The sequence below is a fragment of the Erythrolamprus reginae genome, chromosome 2 (genome assembly GCF_031021105.1).
Source record: "Erythrolamprus reginae isolate rEryReg1 chromosome 2, rEryReg1.hap1, whole genome shotgun sequence".
NCBI lineage: Eukaryota > Metazoa > Chordata > Lepidosauria > Squamata > Dipsadidae > Erythrolamprus > Erythrolamprus reginae.
Genome location: NC_091951.1, coordinates 122,470,593 through 122,497,346, shown reverse-complemented (window position 1 = coordinate 122,497,346; position 26,754 = coordinate 122,470,593). Strand labels below are relative to the sequence as shown.

The following is a 26,754-nucleotide window of genomic DNA, read 5'->3' as shown; positions in this document are numbered from 1 at the left end:
AGACATTCTTTGAATTTTTGTGTAATTTTGAACACTGAGATTATTTAAGTATCATAAGGAAATTTTCATAATTATGGTTGAAAATTCTGACAATTGTCCAATTCAGCTGCAAATATTCAAAATGGTTTACATTAAGGATTACTAATCAGTCAAAATTTTAATTCCCTTGGAAAGTGTAACAACTTCAAGGAAATCAGACAGTGTTATATTAAAGTTACGACCTACCTTATTCCTCCCACCCACCCTACTAAAAGTAAATAACAAATTCATTTCCACTATTATATTTGTAAATACAATTCAGATGACAATTATCTATCAGATTACTTCCTCAGAATCCCAAAGAGTTACAGGTACTTTGTGTACTTTCCCCTTGATATATGGATCTTAGATTTTCTTATTCCACTTATCTAATGTTTGAAGTAATTATGATAGGGAAAGATTTTGGTGCTGCAGAAATTTGAAGCCATTGCTTATTTATTATTTGACTCCTATACTTCTAACTTTAAAAAAAACTCGATGAAATTGGACAAACTTTGCTCAGATAAAATTCTATTTAGAATTATTTATTTATTAGATTTGTATAAAAATCTAATAAATAAACATTAAAAAACCTCTATGAAATTGGACAAACTTTGCTCAGATAAAATTCTATTTAGAATGTCCTCGGTTTACTAAAATAAGGGATTCCCAAACTTTCTTTGTTCACAGCATCCTTAGTGTCTCAGTACTTTTTGTCACAGTGCTTCTAGTAGTTTCCAAATCATGTACAGGTAGTCCTCAAATTATAACCATTCATTAGGGACTGCTCGAAGTTATAATCATGCTGGGGGGGGAAAGGCACATGACTGTTTTTCACACTTCTGATGTGATTTTGTCACATGATCAAAATCCGGACATTTTGTAACTGCTTCCTATTTATGGGTGCAGCATCCCAGGGTCACAGGTTAACTTCTTGCAACCTTGTGACAAGCAAAGTCAATGTGGAAGCCAGATTCACTTAACAACCATGTTGTTAACTTAACAACAATAGTGATTTGCCTAACTGTGGCAAGGCAGGTTGTAAAATGGGGGTAAAGCTCCTTTAACAATTGTCTTACTTAGCAATGGACATTTTGGGCTCAATTGTGATCATAAGTTGAGGACTCCTTTTAAAGGTACCTCTGGACTTACAACCATTCATTTAATGACTAGAGTTGCAACAGCATCGGGGGGAAAAGGGGACTTGTGCTGTTCATACTTACGGCCATTGCAGCATTGTCCAGGGTCACATGATCAAAATTCAGACGCTTGGCAATGGATTCATATCTATGATGGTTCATGTGTCCCATGGTCACGTGATCCCCTTTTGTGACCTTCTGACCAACAAAATCAATGGGGAAGCCAGATTCATTCAACCTCCATGTTACACATTTAATGACCACAGTGATTCACTTAACAAAAAGTCTCTACTCACAGTCGCTCATGCCCTTATCACCTCGAGATTCGACTACTGCAATGATCTCTACATGGGACTACCTTTGAAGAGTGTTTGGAAATTGCAAATCGTCCAAAATGCAGCCGTGTGAGCGGTCATAGGCCTTCCTAGGCATGCCCATGTTTCTCCAGCACTCCGCAGACTGCATTGGCTGCTGATTGGTTTCCAGACACAATTCAAAGTGTTGGTAATGACCTATAAAGCCCTACATGGCATTGGGCCAGATTACTTGTGGGACAACCTTCTGCCATTTGAGTCCCAGCGACTGGTTAGGTCCCACAGATTCAGCCTTCTCCAGGTCCCGCCAGCTAGTCAATGTCACTTGGTGGGGCCTAGAGGAAGAGCTTCTCTGGGGGGGGGGGCTCTGGAATCAACTCCCCCAGAGATTCACACTGCCCCCACCCTCCTCACCTTCCATAAGAGTCTTAAGACATAAACTGTGACAATAAGGGTCATACAACGGGGCAAAGCTCACTTAAGAAACATTTTGCTTAGCAGTTAAATTAATTTTGGGCTCAATTGTGGTTTTAAGTTGAAGACTGACCGATACTAGGACCCCTTGGTCAGTTTTTAATTAGTAAATAATTCAATGTTGCTGTTTCTTAAGGAATAAAACGTCATGTTATTAACAGATAATTAATAAAGTTATTAATTGGGTAGCAAAATACCCCAGGGTGCCCTGTGAATTCACTGCAATGCTCTTGGATGCCATGGTGCACTGTTTAGGAACTATGGCACTAATCCATAAAATAAGCAATGAGAATATCTGCTGCATCTGATCTTGTAAGTCAAGTCATGAAGCCCATCCAAATGTTGAGCAAGGCATACTCATGTCAGAACAGTACTACCTCCCTGTGTGGGATGCCTCATGAAGATGGCAATTATGAGCATGCCCTGCACATACAAAGCCAAAAAAACCCAACAACCCCCAAACCCATGTTAATTCTCCCAGTTTAAGAAAATGCTTTCTTGGTTAACCTTTTAATCAGCTTTGCATCCAGTCGCAAAAAGACAGGAATATCTTATCGATTTATAATGGCTCTCAGTCGTTGTGCGTAACTGATGGCATTGGCCAAATTCTGCCTAATCTCAAGATGTTGAATTTATGTTTTTCATCCGTACATTTCTGTGGTCTTATCTATTACGTTTTGTCAGAAATGAATAATATATATTATATATAAGATCATGTTCTCATATTTGATGATTTTCAAATTCCTGAAATAGTCTGTTAAATACATAAAAGCACAGCTAAGTACTATTTTCAAAATGTGCTGTTTTACTTTATTTTTTATTCCCAAAGGAGGTGCTATACAGCAGTTTTTAAAAAAACATGGGCAAAACATGTATTTATAGGATTTTTAATCAATTTCCTACTTGATTTCTGCTAATTACTCAGTATGCTTTGCTATATACTGTACCTATAGTATAACAATCCTGTGCAGTAGGGTGCTATTGTTTCTCATTATAAAGGTTTGAGAAAACAAATCATAAAATAGTGACTTTTTGAAAGTTACATGGGAAGTCTAATATTAAGTTGAACCAAAGTCTTGATGCAAAGTTGATTGAAGCACTATAATTATTCATTTGGCACAAATTCTGAAAATTGTTTCTCTGAATGTTTCCATTGGAATTTCAGCATGCCTGATAAAATAGAGATTAATGGTATTTACTGTTTAATGTACCTTCTACCATGTGTAATATCACATTGGAGACCTTTGTACTGGTATGATTAGATCTAGTTCTGTACTCAGTGAAGTTGCAATTCAGGATAAACTTTGGCCTTTGTATATATTCAAAATAGTATTGTATACACAGTTAGTAGACCACTTATAGCATCCCTAATAGCCAAATGTATTAGACAGAATATAAGCTATTATTATTATTATGATCATTATGAAACATTGCAATGTGCCAAATAGCAGAAGTTTACCTAGTGTCAGATGATTCTCAACTTCGAATGGAAAGGGAAAAAAATAAATGTTTTATTTGAACACCTACTTTACCCCTAAACAGTTATACTTGCAGCTGGTTCCTCAAGATAAAACAAAGAACGGGCTAGCATAGCATTGTATAATTTTCCATGCAAATTATACTCACAGGAAAATTAGTTAACTGGGTATATTGTTCAGATGAGACTCTTACCCAAAGCCCTGTTTAAGTATCAGTTATGTTCTCTAAATATTCTGTTCTGCTGGTGGTTCTTCTGACAAATGTGGAAAGGATTTCCTGAATTGAGAGAAACTGTCTCCAAGACAAAATTGTTTATAAGCTTCGTTGCTGTTTTTTAAAACTTTTATGTCTCCTCATACAGCTCTGGATTTTGTACTGCCTATTTAGGCTACATCCAGAAAGTTTGCACTTTCCAGTACTCCAATATTAGTGGCATACATGAAAAATATCAAAGATCACTTGCCTTTAAACAGGAGTGGTGTGGCCTAAAGAGTGTGCCACCACTTACCTTTACTTTGATCTCAGAGATTTCTGCTGGTGCAGATATCAGTTTTACAACCATCTGATTATATCATGCCTATTCAGCAATTGGACCCCGTTTTGTTAAGAAGAGATTGATTTCTTCGTCAAGAGGCATAGGCTGCAATTGCTGACCTTCGTTCCTTAGCATAATAATGGCAATAATTATTTTTGAAATGTGAACTTTAGTTAATTGCTAATAATTATAGTTCACAACTAAAGAAACTGCAGGAAGGAGATAAATGATGCAGTCATCTGTTAAGGCTGGGGGGTATTTTTGAGAGAGAGATATTTCTGCAGGAGACGTGTTTCTTTGATATCACTGGAATATATGTCATGTGACTTCAGTCTGCTTAGAAAAGCTGGGTATTCGCATGTGGCATGCTTAAAATAATATAGCCTAGAGCACAACAATCTTTACTTGCGTATTTTGTTTCTAGGATTTAAAAAAACATTCTTTTATTCCTGGAATATTTAAAACAAATTAAGTATCAAAAGGTTTTTGTTCATTTTTTTAAATAGGAAAACTTTTTTCTTCTTTATAATGTTTAGCAGAACAAAATAATATTAGAATCAGGAAATTTATACTGCTCTAGTAGAAATGTTTTTTTAATTTCCAATGAAGTGCAATAAAGATACAGAATTAATTAAACAAGTAACTATTAATGTCTAATTTTAGAAAAAAGAATTTGGATTATATTGTGATTCGCATACTTTTTCAATATGAGTATTAGCACAACATCTTGCCAGAATTGGTGGTATTGCTTAAAATCAGTTGGATGAGATATTAAAATTGATATTTAAAATGTCATGCTCTCCGTGTGAAATGTACTTTCAATAAACTTTGTATTTGAATACAAGTATCTAAGAATGAGATACATTCCTTATAAAGGTATATATGAAAATCAGTTGCAGGTTTTCTCCTTAGCTGTAAAAAGAAAGAAAAAGAACAATTACAACTTAAATTCATATAAAATTCTGCAATTTATACATACCGGTATTTGAAATTGAAATATAATACTGTACCATCTGACACATAACATACAGTTCACCATGCCCATTGTAGAAGCATCATTCTGAGGTTTGGAATTTCCCATGTCTCTCAGCTGCAGTCTTAGGTTGCCATTTTTTTCTCCCCTACGGAATTACTCTTCTTTCTGGAAGATCATGCTTTTGGATAAAAACAGTGGATTAAAATTATGGAACTGTTCTGTCGGGCTCTCTGGTAGAGTCCTCCCAAAAATTCACAGGTACAAATTTCAGACACACACACGTTTGAAAATTCAAAGCAATGTTCTTTATAATGAAAATTCACTTAAACCAAGCCCTGGTTCACCTACCAAGCCCTGGTATAGCAAAGAGCACTGGTCTCCAAACAAACTGGTAATTTGTACAAGTCCCTTATCAGTTCTGTGATACTTATCGTGTAGCTGTGAGGCAATTCACAGTCCTTCTTTCACAAAGTGACACACACTTTGCTCTGGATTAGTTTCAAAGCGGGGAAAAATCAGCACACAAAAAGTCAAAGTCAGTAAAGCAGTCACGAAACACAACGATCAGATAATCCTCCACAATGGCCAAACCCACAGGCTGCTATTTATAGCAGCCTCACTAATTACCACAGCCCCCCACCCAACCACAGGTGGCCCCATTTTCTTTGATAATAATCTCTCAGTTGTTGTTGCCTATGCATTGCTCTCCGCATGCATGGCTGTATCATTAACTTTTGTTCTGAATCCAAGGAGGAGCTAGATAATTGATCTCCTTCTGAGCTGTCTGCCACACTCTCCTCCTCCCTGTCACTCATGTCTTCTTGGTCAGAGGAGCCTTCATCAGCAGATTCCACCAGGGGGGGGGGCAAAACAGGCCTGCAGCATGTGGATGTCTCCCCCACATCCACAGTCCTTGGGGCAGGAGCAGAGGCAGAGCTAACCACAACATGGAACTTGATTGATCAATATTAATTTTTAAGCAGCTTAAATTCAAGGGTGGAGCAAACTGAAGTTATAATATGTTACAAAGCCCTCGGTACACATTCAAAAGTTCTTTTTAAGTGCAGTAATTAGAACTCTAACAAAATCTTTCTAACCACTCTATCAAAAAACATAATAATAATAATAATAATAATAATAATAATAATAATAATAATAATAATAATTTATTAGACCTGTATGCTGCCCCTCTTCATATAGCTATGAAATTCTTTTTTCAGAGAAATATTTTATTACGGTTATTATTTTTTTCATTTAGTAGAAGTTCTCAAGATGGCCTTGAATTCTGGACCTCATTTGTGCTACAGGTACCACTGGGAAACATTGGGGAAAACCAATCTGTCTCTTTCCTAACAATTGCCATGGAGTGTGATTCCACCATTTGGCCTCTATGAATGGGGGGGGGGATTACTCCATGCCATGTGCACCTCAATTCATGAAAAACCAATTTTAAGATGAGCAGGACATGTGGGATGGTTAGAAAGAAATTAATGTATCCTGTTCATAATTTGTAAGGAAAACAAATGCCACATTTGCAAAGGAATCACTGTGAGATGGAGAGCCAAACTGATGTATCATGCGTTTTTCCCCAAAGTTGGTCCAATGTTTCCCTTTGGAGAGTCTCCAATGCTTAAACACTGCTCAAACACTGGATGCTCAACACTGGAGGTGTTATTGAGGAAGAACACTAGATGGCGTTATTTCCCACAGCATAAGCTTCCCACAAAACTCTTTTATGGCATACAGTACTGTATTTATTTTTCTGATCTCCCCAGTTACTTAAAGGAAATAATTCAGAGTTGTTAACTTCTAATTCTGAAGGCCTGATTCCTTCAGACAACATATGGATGCAAGGGCAAAAATGAATGCAGCACCAAGACTTTCTTTCAATAACTTTCACACAGAAATTAGCATCCTGCCCTGTGCATTTATTTATACTTCGTAACTTTACAATACAACTATGGAGGATTTGAGAGCAGACCTGAACTTACCGTCTTCAATAATTTTTTTAAATCTGCTAGCATAATAAGAAAGATGGGATGATTGATGCAAGTGAAAATTGAAACCTTGAATGTTGTTACAGTGGAACCTCGACATACGAGCAGCTCTACTTACGAGCTACTCGAGATAAGAGCTGGGAGGGGAGCGACATTTTTGTTCGCCTCCCGAGCTCACATTCGGGATACGAGCGCCAAGGAGCTGTCTCCTGAAGCCGAACGCTAACTTCCGCGTTCGGCTTCAGGAGACAGATCCTTGGCGCTCGTATCCCGCGTGTTTTAAAAGGTTGCAGCCAGCCTGGGGGGCTCGGGGGGGTGCTGGCAAGCCCCCCAGGCCGGCTGCAACCTTTTAAAACACGCGCGCCGCTTCGCAGCTGTCTCCTGAAGCCGAACGCTAACTTCCGCGTTCAGCTTCAGGAGACAGCTGCGAAGCGGCGCGCGTGTTTTAAAATGTGGCAGCCGGCGTGGGGGGCTCGGGGGGAAGCCCCCGAACCCCCCAGGCCGGATGCGACATTTTAAAACACCCGCGCCGCTTCGCAGCTGTCTCCTGAAGCCGAACGCTAACTTCCGCGTTCGGCGGCAGTGGGGTTTTTTGTTGTTGCATGGATTAATTGACTTTACATTGTTTCCTATGGGAAACAATGTTTTGTCATACGAGCGTTCCGACTTACGAGCCTCCTTCCGGAACCAATTAGTCTCGTAAGTCGGGGTTCTACTGTATAAGGTTATATGTCAGCAGTTGGTTCCAGATTTCTTCCTTTTTTGAAGACTACAATATATACAAACATACACCCCCACACACCATCACAACTACATTTTAAACCGTTGAACCCCCCCACCCCCCCCCACACACACTATCAATTCTTTACAGGTTCCTAGATCACTGAGTTTCATTTTCTATCCCTTTTTAATTTCCTGATTGATAACAGATATTAGTCATGTCTTCAAGGACTACATGTTTTAACCTGGTACTGTTGCAGATCCATTTTAAAGCAATCTATCTTTGAAAGTCATTAGATGGCGGCTGAATGTATGCAACCTAGCTACTTTGTAATGGCATTACTTAATGCAGTTGAAAATGCTATTAAGGATATTAAAAGAAAAAAAAAGGTAAGTGCCAGAACTATCAATGCAATCTGAGCTCTGATTTTCCAGAGAACAAATTAGTGAAGAATGGCAAATGTTGCAAAGTATAAAGGCAGAATTACCAAGACACTGGATTTATTTTATTTAGCAAATTTATATAGCCTCCCATTTCATTTCTTTAAAAAATGACTCCGGGCAGCTTACAAACAGAATAATAATTAAAACCATATCACAGTATAATAATAATTTATAATAATAATAATTTATTAGATTTGTATGTCGCCCCTCTCCGAAGACTCGGAGCGGCTCACAACAATAGTGAACAATGTAAACAAATCCAATACTTAAAAAGACATCTAAAAACCCATATCATTAAAAAACCATACAACTCAATCATACCATACATAAACCATATTAACAATTACCCCATGCCTGGCAACATACGTGGGTTTTCAGCAACTTACAAAAGGCAAGGAGGGTGGGGGCAGTTCTAATCTCTGGGGGGAGTTGATTCCAGAGGGCCAGGGCCACCACAGAGAAGGCTCTTCCCTTGGGGCCCACCAGATAACATTGTTTAGTCGATGGGACCTAATTGGACACTGGGATTCAAGTGGCAGAAGGCAGTCCCAAAGGTATTCTGGTCCGATGCCATGTAGGGCTTTATAGGTCATTACCAACACTTTGAATTGTGACCGGAAACTGATCGGCAGCCAATGCAGGCCGTGGAGTGTTGACGAGATGTGGGCGAATCTAGGAAGGCCCACAATTGCTCTCACGCCCACATTCTACATAATCTGAAGTTTCCAAACACTCTTCAGAGGTAGCCCCATGTAGAGAGCGTTGCAGTAGTCAAACCTCAAGGTGATGAGGGCATGAGTGACTGTGAGTAATGACTCCCTGTCAAAATAGGGCCACAACTGGTGCACCAGGCGAACCTGTGCAAACACCCTCCTTGCCATAGCCGAAATATGGTGTTCGAATGTTAGCTGTGGATCGAGGAGGACCCCAAATTTGTGAACCTTCTCCAAGGGGGTCAATAATTCCCTCCACTCAGGGTAGTGGACGGACAGATGGGATTGTCCTTGTGAGGCAAAACCCACAGCCACTCCATCTTGTCAGGGTTGAGTTTGAGCCTGTTGACACCCTTCCAGACCCTAACAGCCTCCAGGCACCAGCACATCACTTCTACTGCTTCACCGACTGGACACCGGGTAGAGATATATAACTGGGTTTCATCAGCATATTGATGATACCTCACCCCATGTCCTTGGATGATCTCACCCAGCGGTTTTATGTAGATGTTAAATAGTAGGGGGGAGAGGACCGACCCCTGAAGCACCCTGCAAGGGAAAGACCTAGAGGTTGACCTCTGACCCCCCCCCTCCCCACTAACACTGCGACCGACCGGAGAGGTAGGAGGAGAACCACTGCAGAACAGTGCCTCCCACTCCCAGCCCCTCCAGCCGGCGCAGAAGAATACCATGGTCGATGGTATTGAAAGCCACTGAGAGGTCAAGAAGCACTAGGACAGAGGATAAACCCCTGTCCTGGGCCTGCCAGAGTATAAAAGCTTCAGACATAAATAGAAAAAATAATGAATAAAATTATAAAGGAATAAAAACAGAAAAGAAATCCAGGAAAGCAGGAGGACAACCTTATACAAGAGTTTTGAGATTCCTGGTGGTATCCCTAGGATTAATGAAAGAAACATGTTTTCAAGGTTTTTTAGAATCTCAGAGATGGTAGAGCTAATCTCACTTCAGGGAGAATGATATTCCAGAGGTTGGGGGCTACAGCAGAAAAGTGAGCTAGAGGGAAGTCTTTAGCAGATAAGACCCAAGGCATGCTGGACCTGTTAGGATGGATAGATGGAACTGGGAAAAGACAGTCTCTCATATAACCTGGCCTATGCCATATAGAGCTTTAAAAATCAAAGCTAGAATCTTAATTATATCTAAAAGCAAACTGGCAACCAATGCAGCTTGCAAAGCAGAGACTCAATATGTGCCATCCTAGAGTTATACATAACTGCATTGCCACTTTCTTGACCATTTGAATCTCTTCAAGGGCGGCCCTGGAGAACATTAGAGTAATCCATTCTAGAAGTGACCAGGGATGAATGACAATTAGTAGAACCTTATAGTCAAGAAATGGGCACAGTTAAGACACAACACAAAGCTGTGCAAAGACCCTACTAGCCACAACTGCCACCGAACAGGAGTCCTAAGTTGTTGTATACCAAGTCTGGAGAGGTGAACCCCATCCAATAATAAAGATGGTAAAGTTCATAACCCCAAGCCACTCAATCTTGCCAGGGTTTACTTACGTTTGTAGTTCCAGACCCCCCATAGCCTCCAGATGTCCAGATAAGTCATCAGTGGCACTGTTTAATTTATTGGGTAGAGATACATAACTGGTATCATAGGCATGCTGATGATACCTCACCGAATGGAAATGAATAATTTCACCCACCATTTGCAAGTAAAACAAGGAACTATGTTTATACATGTTAGATTAGCTAAATCATTCATTATTCATGCATATAAGCCACTTATATGTGGCATACATTCCTTATCTGTAACAGCAAAACAATAGCAAAGCCTGTAATTGAATATGTTTGAATCTGCTCTGATGGATTTGACCAAGAATTCCTCACTGGTTCAGAAGGTTTTTAAATTCTTTTGTCCTTTGACTTTTCTTTGACACTGTTTAATGCCCATTTCAGTCATGAACTTCACCAGTTGAGCTTCAAAGGCACAGGTTGCATAAAATACATCATATGTTTCCTGCAGAGTTTTGTTATCTGTAGAAAATGTGAAATGTAAGATTTTGAGAAGAAAATATTGTCTTGGGGTTTTAAGTAATGTTTGAAATTAAAATTGTTCCGTATGATGAAATTTTAGACTAGAATAGTAAGCAGCATTTAAAAAGAACAAGTTATCCTTGCTTACTTCATTTAAGTACCATCTAAGAACAAAAGAAAGCTGATTTTACTTCTCTGAAATCTTTGCTGCTATATCCCAAGCCAAATCAACATGCTGCACAATCCAATCTCTGCTTCTAAAAATGGTGCCGCTAATTACATGACAGCAAAAATCATCATCCCATTTTTGCCATGCGACATATCCCCAGACGTAGCTGGCTGAAGAGCACAAACATGCCCCATTTAAGCCTCTTCCAATGCTCATGAACAAGACACCATGAGATTAATATCTCTGTGGCTATCCCTCCAGTCAATCATGGCAGAGAATTGTCATTTCCCACAATGTCTTTGCGTTGCTCTGGGATTCTTATGAGGGAGTTGGTTAATATTTGTTCCAACAACAACAACACCTCCTATGCCCACCCAAACAGACCAGAAAATTCCAAAGACTTTTAACTAGCCACATGAACACCATTGGTATTTTGAAAGTTCCTCGGGTCTTTCTCAGTAGCAGGTAGCTATATCACCAATTTACTATATCTTGGTTAAATACCTTTGCCTTCTCCCATCAAGTATAATATAATGCCTTTAACAGTGAAGTTATATGAAATAGATCCAATATAGATGCCTGCTTCATTTAGCTGGACAGCTTTGGGTGACCCTGCTGAAAGTACCGGTATGTATTCTTTAGTATAAATTGACATTCTTCACTCAGTGAAGTGTCAGTGAATTGACACTTCATTGAGCATCACTGAATTAATCATATTTATTCAAAATGCAATAACATTCAGAGCTAAATGGGCAGGTTTAAGAAAATATTACACCTGATTTGAGGAATAGGGCTGGGGTTATAGCCGCTCAAGGCGGCTCACAGAAGACACACCATACTGAAGGGCATTTCCTTAACTGACATATTGCAAGGTGATTTATCGTATTATATGCTTGCCTTTCTCCATTACTATGTTAATTACTTCTTTTCTTACAAAATGGCTGCTTCGACCAATCAATTGATAGTTCACTGTTGTAGGTAAGTAATACCAGCGAGTCTTCTGCCGCACGAATCCCAATGGCCAATAAGGTCCCACAGAGTTGGCTTTCTCCGGATCCCGTCGATTAAACAATGTCATCTGGCGGGCCCCAAGGGAAGAGCCTTCTCTGTGGTGGCCCCGGCCCTCTGGAATCAACTCCCCCCAGAGATCAGAACTGCCCCCACCCTCCTTTTCTTTTGTAAATTGCTTAAGACCCACCTATATCACCAGGCATGGAGGAATTGAGACCTCTCCCCCAGGCTTATATAGTTTTATGTATGGTATGCTTGTGTTGTATGTTTTTAAATAATGGGTTTTTAGATATTTTCTTTTAAATATTAGATTTGTCAATTGTACACTGTTTTATTATTGTTGTGAGCCGCCCCAAGTCCGAGGAGAGGGGCGGCATACAAATAAACAAACAAATAAATAAATAAATAAATAATTGGGGATAGCCAGATTACTATAATCATAAAGGAAAGCAATCGAAATTATTTCGCATACAGTTGATACACTCATAGTTAGACATAACTGTAACGACAACAGAGCCAATTACATAAGATTTCTTCATGGAGGAAAAAGTAGGAGATTGGTGAAAAAGGACACTGAATTCCTTATATTTGCATTACATTCTTTTTAGTCCATGTCTCCATGAGTCTCACCTAAACCTCTTGGGCACCTTCAGAACACAAAAGTGTATGTAACTAGGCTTGAGCACCACTGATAGAAGGAAGAATGACTTGTTGTTGAATAGTAAAGTTTTTCCCAAATCCTAAATGTAAATGCTTCTCAAGTCCTTATTAAGTTTGCCAGCAATATCATTTCAAGTGTTCCTAATTATACCAGTGGGGCTAAGTGCCATTGTTTCTATATCAGTCCCTTTCACTCATAGACTTCTATGGAAGCCCTTCTTTGATGCTAATAATGTACTATAGAAGCTCCTAGTATCTTGTTGCTAGAATTGTTTTGCCAATGAAAGGCAGCAATGCAGAAGGGAGCCTTCAGAGTTTGTAAATTAATATTATTAAACTTTCTGCTATCTTATTTATTTTATTTCATCAATCAAATGATAGGAAGGAGTTAACCACTTAACTAGGTTATAATGGCACAGTTCAAACATGCTAAACTAAAAATGAATAATCCATGTTATGTATGAATTCTGCCACTCTGTCATACATTAATTTTCCTGCTCTTGTAATCATCCCCATAAAATTTCTTTTTCCATATGCAAATGATTTTAGATTGAGTTTACTGGGTTTTTAGAGCATTACAATTGCATTCAACAATCCCATTATCAGGAATAACCAGAGGTATAATAAACTCCCAATGAACACCAATGTGAGGGAGGTAGGAGGGAGTATTGAGCGCCATCAAATATTCATAAGATCTTTCCGTGGACAGAGAACCAAAAGGCAGGGGATCATATAAAAAATAATAATATTTAATCCATTTTATTTAGAAAGATGGAAAAGCAATGCAATTTGCAGTCACCTGCTTCTTGTGGGATAGTCCTTGAATGTGACTTGGAAACATTGATTTTTTATTGATTTTGTGCCAACTCAGAGTCTACTAGTATAAACCAAGATAAAAATACTCCCTGTTATGTCAGTTTTATGAATTTGTTTCCAAGTCCACTTCAGGTATTATTATCTTTAAAGCACTGGACACTTTAAATCTTAGAGATCCACCTTGTAACATTACATAATCGAGACTGGCTCCCTAAGTCTTCCTGGGAGATTTTCTTCTTTGCCTCCCTACCAAGAGAAGTATAATTTCCAGCTATATGATTAATAGCCATAGCCATGCTTTGGAATGCTCTGTCAAAAATAGATTTATTCAGCCTCCTCTCTGATTAGTCTAAGCCCTCCTGATGGCATTCTGGTTTCACAGGGCAATTTCACTTTGGATTAACTGGTCCTAGTACTATTGAAGGATATGTCCCTGGGCATCTTTTTATTAACAAAGGGGCTGTTGATACCAAAGCATCCAATTTGGATAAGGTGGCTATTTCTAAGGGGAACACCCACAATGGTACAGATCAGGGGTGGGTCTAATTTACCTCACCGCCGGTTTGCTTCCTCCTGCACCGCATGGCCGCACCCCATGGGCACGCATGCACAGTGCTAAAAATTCACAAATCCCCCCCGCCAAAGAGCCATACAAAATGGCGGTGCATGCACAGTGCCTGAAACCTAGCTTCTGTGCATGTGCAGAAGAAAGAAAAATCAGCATTTTTTTAAAAAAAATTAATTTAAAAAAAGATGGTGGCATCCATGGACCGGCACCGACAAAACTGGCTCTGTGACACCAACAGTTATGTGCAAACTGGAAGGAATCCACCTCTGGTACAGATATGCCTATGGAGCTTTTTCTGTGCTTACACAGGGAAATATGTACCAGGAGGATTGGAGTGTCTATTAATGATGTGATTCTCTGCTAGAAAAACAGATCTAACACTTCTTCACCTCTTCCTTCAATGGTCATTCAAGGTGGTTGTGTCTTGTAATGTTCACTCTTTCTGCTATATAATCATGGAACATATGTGTCATATAAATGTAAATTGTAAAGCTCTAAACAGAAAGATTAAACAGTTATGTTTTACTATTTTATTATACTAATACTGAAATTAGGAGTTTTTTTCTGCTGCATCAACCCCTCCCAATAAAATAAATAGTTTAATTATTGAGAGTTCGATAGACGTATAGATAGATAGATTTCTGTATTTTGACACCTTTGGTCTGTAAAGTTTGATCTGATTTCTCCCCCCCCCCCCCTCATTTTTGACATACTGTTTAATCTGTTGTGTTTTTTAATGAACTGGTTTCTGTGCTCTTTCTTCTGGATAGTTCAGGGTTTTTATGGTTCTTTGTTCTGTTATTTTCCTTACCTGCAATGAACGGAATATTGAAACCAAAAGGAAATTATATATCCAGTTTCCCCAGACCAAGACTGTAGATCTGTAGGTCAGCGGTTCAAATCTCATCACCTGCTCAAGGTTGACTCAGCCTTCCATCCTTCCGAGGTGGGTAAAAGGACCCAGATTGTGGGGGCAATATGCTGGCTCTGTTAAAAAGTGCTATTGCTAACATGTTGTAAGCCGCCCTGAGTCTAAGGAGAAGGGCGGCAGAAAAATCAAATAAATAAATAAATAAATAAACACAATCTGGAAAGGCTGGATTCTGCATCCCATTATCTCCAGCCATGATGCACATTGACAAATACCTGTGACAGTTTTCAACTCATTCCTCCAAAGGTCTCCAGGCTGGGAGTGAACTGCATATGTAAAGGCAGAACATTCAACCTACCACTGCAAACATCCAAACAAAAACATGAATGTGTGTCATGTTTATTGTGCAGAGGTAGGATGGAGCCCAATGCTACCATCACTGAGAAGGACTTTGCCGTATTTGCGGTATCTCGTACCATTTATCTTAAGAAGCCAAGAAAGTTCACCCTGGATCACCATCGCTGACAAACCTCTGAAATGACTGTGGCTTTTGCTCTGACTTTTCCAGGGTTGAATTAGCACTTATCCTATAAAAGAGCTTCGGTTTTCCCCTTAGTAGGAATGAATACTATGCAGATCCCTGCCCTGACCTCCTTGAATAAGTTAATTTACCTTTCTCTCCTCCCCATCAATAACATCAGCAGCCTGTGAAGTGATTTGTTTGCCTGTCAAAGGCAGCTTTTCCTCGTCGTCACCACCCTCTACAGTTTCTCTTTCACCCTCCCCATCCCTTGCTTCCTCGCCATCTTTTATGGCCGTTGCCATGGCACCCAGGGAGAGCTAAGCACCGCAGCAGGGAAAGGGGAGGAGGCGGCCCGTGCTGCAATTTCCAGTCTGTTTCCGTCCTCCCTGAGCTCATCACCCTCTTCCTCCTCCTCTTCCTCCTCCTCCTCCAAGGAGGGAGGTCACCGAAGCTCTGGCTCTTGCTGCTGGGTGGGTGGATTCCTTCCTCAGCCGAAGGAAAGGGAGGGGGAGCATCTGCTGATGGTTTGCTGGGAAGCAGCCTCGGTGGAGGGGGAAATGGATCCAGATCGCCCCTCCCTCACCTTACAGCGTCTCTTCCTGGCTTCACCCCGGTGAGTATCAGCCATCAGCCACTCCTGGCACCCTTGCTGTTGTTTTTTTTTTCCCCCTGCAGCTGCCATGATCCGAGTCTAAGGGCCTTGGATGTTGCAGTTCTTATGGGTGTTAGCATCCTCCCCTCAGAACAATGACTTTCATCTAAGCAGCTGAAAAGGAGGAGAGGAAAGAAAAGGGGAGGGGATATGGTGTGAGAGGCAAGGAGAAGGAAGATGGAGAGGGATGGAGGCTGCTGACAAGCTGTCTCTGGCAAAGCTGAATTGTAAGTATCCAGATGGAGGGGATGCTGTGATTTACCCTTTCTGTTGGAAAAAATGAGATGCTTAGCGAGTGCCTGTCAGTTTGGGAATGCAGGCATTTCTGAGATGGGTTTTCTTTCCTCCTTTTAATTCCCTGATTGTTGGGCTGGGCCTCCGTGAAGTACAATTTCTGGCAGCAGTCCCAGCAGTCGATTGCGTCCATGATTGATTTGTGGGTAGAGTGTGTGTGTGTGGGATGGTTTAAGTGTATTAAATCCATGAAGTGCATTGCCAGAGGATTTGGGTGGGATGCACTTTCTGCATAAGGATCCGTACCTGCATTTGTATGTGAGCCTCACACACCTGGATCTCTTTGTAGCATTTACATATGAATGTATTTGAAGCCGTGATGGACTGGCAATGCATTCCACTTGGGCTGATAGAGGGAATTGATAGTGCCCTGGTTTCATTTCAGCCACAAAGGACAGATCTATATTGCACATCCAGTACCATGTACAGCACTAATTCACAGCCTCTGTTTCTTGACTGTCATGTCTATTCTATTGCCTTCATGTCCAGCTCATAGATTTCCCATAAGCATCTGATTAGTCTTTAGGGAAAAGAGTAAGAAAGCTTTCACTTGATGTCCTTTACGGAAATACTAAGGTATTGAATGTTAATGCTATTGAGTTGTTGTTTTTTTCAGACAAAGTGTAACATCAATCCATATCTAATTGCCCACCATTTTGATATCCCAAATCTAAATCCCAAGAATCAGATAATTCATTTTTTGCAGATTCTCTTTTCCACTATCTGAATTTCTGAATCTTCCTCAAGTTCACAAAGTAGTCTAGTATGTAAGAATCATTAATTTTAACTAATAATTTTGGTTTTGATCATAATCAATTGTATGTTGTAAGTACTGTCACTGTGTCGGTTTTTCATTCTGGATCGGTTTCTCATTCTTGTTTTGCCAACAAAAATGAATCTAAATGTCAGCATTAAACTAATGCTATGTGAATTTAAAGTATTAAGGTAGTATTAATTTAAGAAGTAGGTAAAATGTATGACAATATAGATTTCAGGTTGTATAGAGATAGGCAGTTGAAAAAGTATGAGTACATATCCATTAATTCATTTTATACACACCTATACACACATGTACACATAGACACACAAATACACACACATGCACATACTTATTTATTGTTTATTTATTTATTAGATTTGTATGCCGCCCCTCTCCATTTATATACTTTCTATAAAATTTTAGTACATGATTGTTAAGAGATTTATTATATGTATCTTTTAACTAAATTGACATGGATTTATTTATTGATTTGATTTACAGCCCCTCTTTCATTCAAGGTGACATATGTGATGGAAATTCCATGACAATACACACTGTAGTATACCCTCCTCCTGTTTTTTTCCTACAACAGCAACCCCACGAGGCAAGTTAAGTAGAGAGGCAACAACTATCCCAAAGCTACCCAGTGAGACTTAGCATCTGAAGGTGATGCTGACTTACTCTCCCTTGCTGGTATAACATCTTAATCATACCACACAGGTGCTTTAATCTGAGATGGAAGTGAGAAGAAAAATCCCTAATATTATTAATATGGATGTCTTGTAATATTACTACCCTTTATCCAGGTGATTGGGCTGCGAGAGTGAATATATGTGATTGGCTCTAAAATATTTATTTAGCCAATATTAGAACCTGGTTTTACCCAGTGTTACTCAACATCATATTTATTACATTGATTCTAGACTAGAACTTATTCTAAAAGAAGGCCAATCGGTATATTTATTCCAGGAGGGTATATTTGTCAAATGAATCTGAGCTTGGATTAGAAAGTCAATTTATTAAAATAGCATTCCTTTGTTATCAATGATGTAGTGAATGCTTTAGTGGACCACTGAGCATGCAGAACCATGTCAGGCACTGAATGAATATGACAAAATATGATCAGAAAATCTTTCTCCAGACCATTTATGCATGATGTTATGTTTGTAGGAATATCCTTTAAAATGGAAAATGTGAAAATGATATTGACAGCCAAGGGATAATTTTCATGTGCATATTATGCAAAGAGGTTCAACAGACAGTCAGGACTGGCTATATAGTTGGCAAGTAAAGATAGATTTATTGCGCTCCCTATCTAGTGCAAGAATGAAGCTCATGCTGGAAAGGCTTAATAAAAGGAAGACAAATTTCCTTCGTATACAAAGGTTTGGGTCCAATTTTCCTCTGATTGGAAGTAACTGGAAACATGCACACATGGAGAGGGGGGGGGAAGAGAATGAATGTAATTATATAATTAATTTCCTGTAAAATGTGATTCTGAAGGAAATGTGATTGTTCGCCTACTGTTATAGAGTGGAATATGATTCCATCTATGCACCAATATCTAATACTTATTGCTTGCGTTGTGAATGATATATTTGTGATAAGCCCAGATGTCATTCTTGGTAGGGGTGCCCACATAGTGATGTTATTGCAACCAGTGGCCACCAACTTTACTCACCAAATCAAGAGGCTGGTCTGTTCGGACCAGTTCCCCACAATGGGTAGCAAGCAGCTGGTGATGTCACAATTACATCACTGAACTGGTTCTGTTGGTTCCAGTCCGTGGATGCTGTCATTGTGTGTGTGTGTGTGTGTGTGTATTTGTTTTCATAGATTTTCACGGGTACAGGTATGACGGTCTTGGCATATTTGGGTTTCTTCTCGTGTAGGATTTGGAAATTTCTGGCGACGTTTCGACGAGGTCCCACGAGTGTTCGCCCTAGAACAAGGACTGAAGCACCAGCCTGAAGATGACGAGTGGGACCTCATCGAAATGTCGCCAGAAATTTCCAAATCCTACACGGGAAGAAAGCCGAATATGCCAAGACCGTTATATATGTATGTATGTATGTATGTATGTATGTATGTATGTATGTATATATGTATATATATGTGTGTGTGTGTGTGTGTGTGTGGTGTGCTCGCGTGTGACATGTTTTTGCTGAATTTGAAAATTAAGGGAGACTATGATAGATCTGTTTTGGCTTTTTTTCTGGCCTCATCAGCTTATATATATATGTGACACACATACACACGCCCCCCCCCACACACACATACACATATATATATATCAGCATACCTCAGCTACATCAACGTACCTCAGCTACATGAACGACCCCAGGTGTTACCCCACTGACTCATCAGGAAGTTTCTACACAGCAGGCAATTGCTGAGCCATCAAACCACACCCAGCAACCAGTATTTATAGAAGAAAGATTTGTATGCCACCCCGAGTCTGCGGAGAGGGGCGGCATACAAATCTAAATAAATTAAATAAATAAATAAATAAAGGCAGCTCAGGTCTCGCTGTGTTCGCCCTAGAACAAGGACAGAAGCACCAGCCTGAAGATGACGAGTAGGACCTTGTCAAAACGTCGCTAGAAATTTCCAAATCCTACACGGGAAGAAACCCGAATATACCAAGACCATCATATATCAGCTAAAAAACATTTGAAATACTGTATATATATACAGTGGTACCTCGGTTTTCAAACGCCTTTGTTTTCATACATTTCGGATACCGAACAAAATTTTCTGCAAAAATTTGCTTCAGTATCCAAACAAAAATTCGGATACTGAACAGAAAATTTTGTTTACTACCAGAAATGTAAGATCTGAGGGGACGAGGTGAGAGGGAATGGGAGTTGGAATCCCGACACGCCCCTCCTGGCCGCCCTCTTAACAGCCGCCCAGTCTCTACCTTGTAAGTGCTCCAAGCTGCAGGAAGGGTAGGGCTGGCTGCAATACCGGCAGCTTCGGGGGGCTCCTTTCCTCAGCGGTTCAGTTGGTTACATGCAGGCAGCTGCACCAACTTTTTCTTTCCCACCGCCGGCCTCTCTGGCAGCTTCCCTTTGAGGAGCAGCAGCAGCGTCAGGAATGTCATGTGATGAAGGGAAGCCGCCAGAGCTGCCGCTGGGAAAGAAAAGGTTGAGGTAGCTGCCTGGAGGTAATGAACTGCTGAGGAAAGGAGCCCCCTGAAGCTTCCGGTATTGCAGCCAGCCCTAGCCTTCCTGCAGCTTGGAGCAATTACAAGGTAGAGACTGGGTGGCTCGAGGAGCAGCAGCAGTGACGGGAACATCGTGCGGTTCAGTTGGTTGCCTCCAAGCAGCTGCATGAACTTTTTCTTTCCTGGTGGCAGCGGCGGCAGCTTCCCTTCATCACGTGACGTTCCTGGCCACCAGGAAAGAAAAAATTCGTGCAGCTGCTTGGAGGCAACCAACTGAACCGCTGAGGAAAGTAGCCCCCCGAAGCTGCCGGTATTGCAACCAGCCCTGCCCTTCCTGCAGCTTGGAGCAGTTACAAGGTAGAGACTGGGAGGCTGTTAAGGGGGCGACCAGGAGGGGCGTGTCGGGATTCCGACTCCCCTTCCCTCTCACCCCGTCCTCTCAGATCTTTATCCCATAGGAAATAGAGGAAATAATGTAGATTTAATTGTTTCCCAGCAAGTCAATGGGCTGGGAACCAATTAAATCCATTACCATTATTTCCTATGGGATAAATTAATTCGGTTCTCGACCAAATCGGTTCTCAACCACACTTCTGGAACGGATTGTGGCCGAGAACTGAGGTACCACTGTATATATATATATTCTCTGCTTTACAAGGCAAAGGCTGCGAGATCAAATGCCAGTGTGGGTTTGACTAGCTGATGAGGCCCCAGCAAGGCCAAAATAGATCTATACTAGTCTCTCTTCATTTTCAAATTCAGCAAAAATATGTTACATGTATGTGTGTGGGGGATTTTGGAGGTGAGGATTTTTTTTCTGATTTTTTTCCCCTTCTGCATATGCGCAGAAGCCGAGTTTTTGGCACTGAGCATGCACCACCATCTTGTTTTGGGCTTGGGGGTGTGTGAATTTTCAGCACTGCGCATTCACATGTATGCATAGTGTGCATGTGCCCATGAGGCATGGCCACATGGCACGGGAGGAAGCAAATCGGCAGCAAGGTACGTTAGAAACCAACCCTGATATAGCTCATTGCTACTGTTCTACCCGGTACTATTGGGAACCAAAGAGCTATTCAACTGGGATTGGTACTCAGTGGCTACAACACTGCAGAGGAAACAATATGGTGGTTGCCTGATGCCAGTCACAGCCAAATGGCCACTCAGGAACCAGCCCATTATAGTACCCATGATGGCAATCTTTCCTGACAAATACATATTACTGCTAGGGCAAACAGGTCCCATTTCATAGAGGCAGGGAAAGTGTGGCGAGTTAAATGTGTGATTGAAGTCACGGCAAATGTCAGCTTTTAGAGAGCTCTGTTGGGTCATAGAGGCCTTTGCTGCTGTTCATCATAAATGCTAATTCTAACCTGACATTGACTGAATGTGAATGTGTGTTGCTTCAGTTGTAATTGAAAAAAAAATACTTTGTCACAGACTAAGTGAAAGAATGACATGAACTTCTCTTTTAACATTTGAAGAGCATCTTCAAGAATCACGCTTTATAAAGCTCCTTACAGCTTCAAGCTCTATAAAAGACAAACATGCATACATACATACATACATGCATGCATGCATGCATGCATACATACATACATACATACATACATACATACATACATACATACATACTGAAATTTTCCTGTTATCCTGGATGTCCAAATAAAACAGAAAATAAAAAATGGCAGGAAATGCAATGGTAGCATTCCTTCTGTAGTTTCACATTGTTCTCTCAATGCCATTGCCATTGTTACCTGGGTTATCCTTATAGATAAGCTTGTGGCTATCATCTTTTTAATGATCACATTTTGAGACATAAATTTAACAAAAGAAAGAGGGAATGTGTTTTTTGCAAAGACTGCAGAAATTGACAACCAAATGGATCTAGGATGAGGAGTGGGCAAGAAACCGCAACATTATTTTTTAAAGTCATTGTACACCAAAATACAATGGCAGAGCTAGAAAAGATTATTGTGGCTACTGGAGAACTGCGGGTTATAATAGATTAAGGGACACAATTCCCTGCCCAAGGAAAAAAATGCAAAATGTGAAGTTCAGAGCCCAGCCAGACTTCATATAGGAATGTTAAGATGGCTTAACTAATTTAAATAAATACCTAATTTACATAAATTATTAAGAAAGCAAGTTCAAGTTAGGTATTATAATTTTTCAGGGACAAATTCCACAGTGGCAAAAGCAATGATACTCTTAGATTTGGTCATTGGGAAACATCTGATATTTTCAGAATTTCCTGATTGAACTATTGGCCAGTGTCAAAGACTAACTCTTGACTCCAGAAGTTGTACATGCTCCAAAACTGGAAATATTTAAGAAGAGATAGATAATCATTTGTCTGAAATGCTATAGGGCAGTGATGGTGAGTCTTTTTTCTTTTGAGTGCCCAAAGCGTGTGCACACACACTATTGCACCTGTACGAGTGCCCACACCCATAATTCTACTATTATTATTATTATTATTATTATTATTATTATTATTATTATTATTATTATTATTAATTAGATTTGTATGCCGCCCTTCTCCGAAAACTCGGGGCAGCTCACAGAATAAATATAGAAACAAAGTGTACAAAACAAATCTAATACATTAAAAAACTATAGCTAAAACCCCTATATATTACTCAATCAGACAATCCAATCACACCATGCATCAGATTTATTGGTCAGGGGGGCAAGATCAATGCCTGGCGAGGACAAAAATTGCATCCCCTGCCCCCCTAGAGGCCCTCTGGAAGCCAGAAACAGCCTGTTTCCCAACTTCTGGTGGGCCCGGTCAGCCCTTTTTTCAACCTCCCCAGGCTCCAAAGGCTTGCCTGGAGCCTGAAAAGGGCAAAAACACCCTTCCCCATCCTCCCAGAGGCCCTCCGGAAGCTGAAAATGCCATTCCAGAGCCTTCATCCAAGCTGAAAATCAGCTGCCAGTGCGCACATGCACGCTGGAGCTGAGCTAGGGCAATGGCACACATGCTGGCAGATACAGCTCCATGTGCCACCTGTGACACCCGTGCCATAGGTTCACCATCAGTGCTATAGGGTTTCCTGCCTAAACAGAGGGTTGGACTAGAAGACCTCCAAGGCCCCTTCCAACTCTGTTATTATTCTATTCTATTCTATTCCATTCCATTCCATTCTTTTTCCAAAAGTATCCCAATATGGACAATATATTCACTTTGCTTTTGTCTCTGTGGAATAGGGAGAAAAATACATCTGGTTAAAAAAGATGCATAAATACATTTTCTTTCTGCTCAGATGGGCAGGCACGTAATTTCAATAAAGAAAGAAAATTCTTAAGACTATGATCTATTAGGGAAAACATGTTATATAACATCTTTACAGAAACCAAATTCTACAAAGGTTGGCTAAATTCATGACATTCAAGTCTTGAAAATATATGGAACATGACTAACAAAATCAGTCTCAAAATAACAATCAATCTTTTAAGGCCCATCTGGGCATTTTATTTCATTAGGCACTGAGTAACATTACCTCTTTGCAATTTTGTATATGAAATTGCTCTGCTTTACTGTAAGTCATGTGAGCTCATATTTTTGCCATGGAAAATACAATATCAGAAAAACAGCAAGAAATCAATAAACCAAACTCTCCCATATGCCCACAAATATTCTACCCTATTTTGTAGTAATGCACATATGGCAGTATATTGGATATGTTGTAACTGAATCAATCTTAATCATTTTCACCATTTTTATGTATTAGTAATGTACCAGTTTTATTTACTTACAATGTACACTCATGCCAGTTCCTATAGGGGTAATAGCACTGGTATTTAATTCTTTATGATGGTTTTTTTTAACATGACACTCTTCATTCCAAATGATTTTACATTCTGGCTGGGATTTTTTTAGAAAGTGACACATCTGTAGGAAACAGAATGAGGAAAGTTTTGAGTCTGTTTCAGAGCACTGAACTTTGCAACACTGGAATAAATTATAAGAAGGAAAACAAAGGTGACGAGGGAACTGAAAACTAAGGACTCTGAAAAGAGAGTGAGAAAAGATTATAACAGTCGTGAGTTCGGTCAGGTTCTAAGATCTGGTAGCGCTGATGGCATGAGCCTCCGTCCACTCACCCGGGGAGACTTCTGCGCATGTACATTGAGCCTGCGCACAAGCACGCACCTGAACCCCACTACAAAAAGGACATTGAAATTCTAGAGAAAGTACAGAAAAGAGCAACTAAAATGATAAAGAGACTGGAAACCAAGACATACGAAGAGAGGTTGCTGGACTGGGCATGGACAAAAAAGGAGGGCCAGAGTGGACATGATAGCAGTATACAGATATTTGAGGGGTTGCCACAGAGAGGGGGAGGTTACACTATTTTCCAGGGCGGAGAGAAACTAGGAGCAATGGATGGAAACTGACCAAGGAGAGATTCAACCTGGAAATAATGAAGAACTTTCTGATGGTGAGAGCAATCAACCTGTGCAACAGCCTGCCACAGAGGTTGTGAACACCCCATCACCTGACACATTCAAAGGAAAATTGGACTGCCATCTGGTTGGGGTGGTGTAGGGTTTCCTGCTTGAGCAGGGGGTTGAACTTGATGACGTGTAAGGTCCCTTCCAACTCTAATAATAAATAAACCAGTAGTTTTAGGACCCACTAATAAATTACAGGTAGGACTATGATAGTCGTCTTTAACTATCTTTACATATGCCATATATAGCAAAGTCCTGTTCTCTCATACTGTGCCACATGATGTAAAATGTAGAGTTTTAATAGCATTTTTTTCAAACAATAAAAAGTAGTAGAACTAATTACCCCGAGGGTGGTTGGTTTCCCTTCATAGATGTGTTCAACTAAAAACTAAATGGCCATTTGTCTGGAATGTGTTATTTGAACTTCTGGGGCACTGGAAAAGAATATAAATCCTTCCATTCCCCCACCCTCCAGTCAGAGCTGAAGAAGCTTCTTGGATGAGAAGCAAAACATCTTCAAAAAGAAAAGGCAAGAAAGTCCAGTTGCCTCCTGAAAAAGCACATTTGGGACACTATCACAAGGGTTTGGACATGGCCTAAGTGCCCCTTCCAAATCTGTAATTATATGAAAACAAGTAAATACAAGTAGTTGGTTTTAACCTTAGGTTATTCTAAATTGGAGGGCATATTGTTGTCTAAGAAGTTTCAACAGCTTGCTTCCTACCTTCAAAGTTCTCAAGTAAAAGAGCACACAGAGACACATCCAAAACAGCCATTCAACTGATATGTCAGTTTTCTGTCTCTCTTTTTCAACTATTATAACGATAAAATCTGGAGAAGGGAAGCTTTGACTACATGCTACAATCCAGTTCTGTTTCTTCTAGTTTGAGATTTGCTACTGGAAAAGGGGGAGCAGTGGCTAAGATGCTGAGCTTGTCAGTCACCAGTTCAGTGGTTTGAATCCCTAGCACCACGTAACAGGGTGAGATCCTGTAACTTGTCCCAGCTTTTGCCAACCTAGAAGTTCGAAACAACGTAAAAAATGCAAGTAGAAAAATGGGGACCATTTTGTTGGGAAGGTAACAGAGCTCCATACGTTTTTGGCATTGAGTCATGCCAGCCACATGACCATGGAGTGTGGCTGGCACAGTAACTGAATTTAAACATGCCTGGGATAAACATATATCCATTGTAAGATAAAATACAGGAAATAGTATAAGGGCAGACTAGATGGACCATGAGGTCTTTTTCTGCCGTCAGTCTTCTATGTTTCTATGTTTCTATGGAGACATCTTTGGACAGTGCCAGTTTTCAACTTAGAAACGGAGATGGGGACAGCCCCTAGAGCTAGAAACGACTAGCATACATGTGCAGGGGAACCTTTGTATTTTACCTTTACTATAAAAGGAGGAGTTGGAAGAAAGACAATGGGGCAAGAGAGAAAAAATGTTTACTTTCTCTCTTTGCTTCTATTAAAATGCTTTCTCTCCCACACTCATCCAGTAGTTATGACAACTTGCCAAATGCAGCCTCCTACTTTGCTAATCTAGTATATAAACTCTTGCCATTAAATAGATTAGTGCTTTAAAAGTATATAGTTAAAAAAAGTGACAGTTGTATCAGCTTTGGCCAAGCTGATTGGTCAATCCACTTTCTATAAAAGTAGGATAACCTGCAACCCCCATACATAATAATCTGAGGGTGTAAACAACACAGGTTTTGCATCTACATATGCATTAATTTTGATTATTAAAATTTGATCCTTTTCTATTGTAAAATATTCATAAATGTGCTGTCACTGCAAATATGGGGACATCTTTCAGTGTAAGTTTGTATAGTCTAGGTAAGCCAATGTTTGTGTTACAAGATAGTCCTCATCCAAGAGTTAAATATTCCAGTTATTGGTTGGTTATTTCTTTTTGTTTCGATTTCAGCATTAAAATAAAGTTGCAAGATTTTGGTTTCTTTTCATATAAATG

At 40.1% G+C, this 26,754-nt stretch overlaps 1 protein-coding gene across 4 annotated transcripts in view; it reads left to right on the top strand.

Annotated features, from left to right (window-relative positions):
• The first annotated feature begins 15,712 nt into the window (after positions 1-15,712).
• The window catches only part of JAKMIP2 (janus kinase and microtubule interacting protein 2), a 131,708-nt gene continuing 120,666 nt past the window's right edge, over positions 15,713-26,754 (top strand). For 3 of the 4 annotated variants that reach the window (XM_070739387.1, XM_070739388.1, XM_070739389.1), the window contains exon 1: positions 15,713-16,052. The gene's annotated coding sequence lies outside the window, so the exon portion shown is untranslated. Of the gene's footprint in view, positions 16,319-26,754 lie in introns of all 4 variants that reach the window. The other variant, XM_070739386.1, reaches the window with a different exon arrangement.